The following is a 1,396-nucleotide window of genomic DNA, read 5'->3' on the forward strand; positions in this document are numbered from 1 at the left end:
GGAAATGCAGTGAGCACCATTATCACTGTTTCCTACATCTCTCCGTACTACCCAGCTAAACACCATCAAGGTCAATTTAATAATCTCTATGTTTTCCTAATAATTAAAAAAGATAGGGCAGTGGTGCTGGGAGCCTCGCGCGCCGGCGCCGTTACTCGCGGTCGGAGGCGGCAGCGGAGGCACCCCGCCCGCACAGCCCCTGCGCTGACGCAACCACCCTCGCTCCCTCTGCTCCTCTTCCCTTCGCTCGCACCAGGGCTGCTCATCGTTCGCACCATGGATGATCAGCTGACCGAAGAACAGATTGCTGGGTTCAAGGAAGCTTTCTCCCTATTTGACAAAGATGGCGAGGGCAGCATCACAGCAAAGGAACTCGGAACTGTCATGGGGTCACTGGGTCAGAACCCAACAGAAGCCGAATTGCAGGATTTGATCAATGATGGGGATGCTGACGGAAATGGCACCATTGACTTCCCATAATTTTTGACTATGATGGCTAGAAAAATGAAAGATACAGACAGTGAAGAAGAAATCCACGAGGCATTCTGAGTCTTTGACAAGGATGGCAACGGTTACGTCAGCGCTGCGGAGCTACGTCACCTCATGACCAACTTAGGAGAAAAACTGACAGGTGAAGAAGTAGATGAAATGATCAGAGAAGCAGATATTGATGGAGATGGGCAAGTCAACTATGAAGAATTTGTACAGATGATGACTGCAAAATGAAGGCCTACTTTCAACTCCTTTCCCCCTTCTAGAAGAACCAAATTGAATCTTTTACTTACCTCTTGCAAAAAAAAAAAAAAAGTTCATTTACTCATTCTGTTTCTATATAGCAAAACTGAATGTCAAAAGTACATTCTGTCCACACACACAAAATCTGCATGTATTGGTTGGTGGTCCTGTCCCCTAAAGATCAAGCTACACATCAGTTTTACTATATAAATACTTGTATTACCTTTTTTTTTTTTTTCAGTCCTGAGGTATTTTTATTTTACACTCTGGATATTTTTAGCATCAAAGTTGTTTAGCAAATCGTTTGGACTTTCTTAACAACTTTTTTTTTTTTATTCTTATGTTAATCCCCATACATTACATCATTAGTTTTAGATGAAGTGTTCCATGATTCATTGTTTGTGCATAACACCCAGTGCTCCATGCAGAATGTGCCCTCCTCAATACCCACCACCAGGCTAACCCATCCTCCCACCCCCCTCCCCTCTAGAACCCTGTTTGTTTTTTAGAGTCCATCGTCTCTCATAGTTCGTCTACCCCTCCGATTTCCCCCGCTTCATTCTTCCCCTCCCGCTACCTTCTTCTTCTTCTTTTTTTTTTTCTTAACATATATTGCATTATTTGTTACAGAGGTACAGATCTGAGATTCAACAGTCTTGCA

The 1,396-nt window shown here is 43.6% G+C and overlaps 1 pseudogene; it reads left to right on the top strand.

Moving 5' to 3' along the window:
* Positions 1-276: 276 nt before the first annotated feature.
* LOC102744779 (calmodulin pseudogene) lies at positions 277-955 on the top strand (annotated as a pseudogene).
* Positions 956-1,396: the final 441 nt, after the last annotated feature.

The sequence above is a fragment of the Leptonychotes weddellii genome, chromosome 14 (assembly GCF_054177405.1).
Source record: "Leptonychotes weddellii isolate Sample4059 chromosome 14, ASM5417740v2, whole genome shotgun sequence".
NCBI classification, from domain to species: domain Eukaryota; kingdom Metazoa; phylum Chordata; class Mammalia; order Carnivora; family Phocidae; genus Leptonychotes; species Leptonychotes weddellii.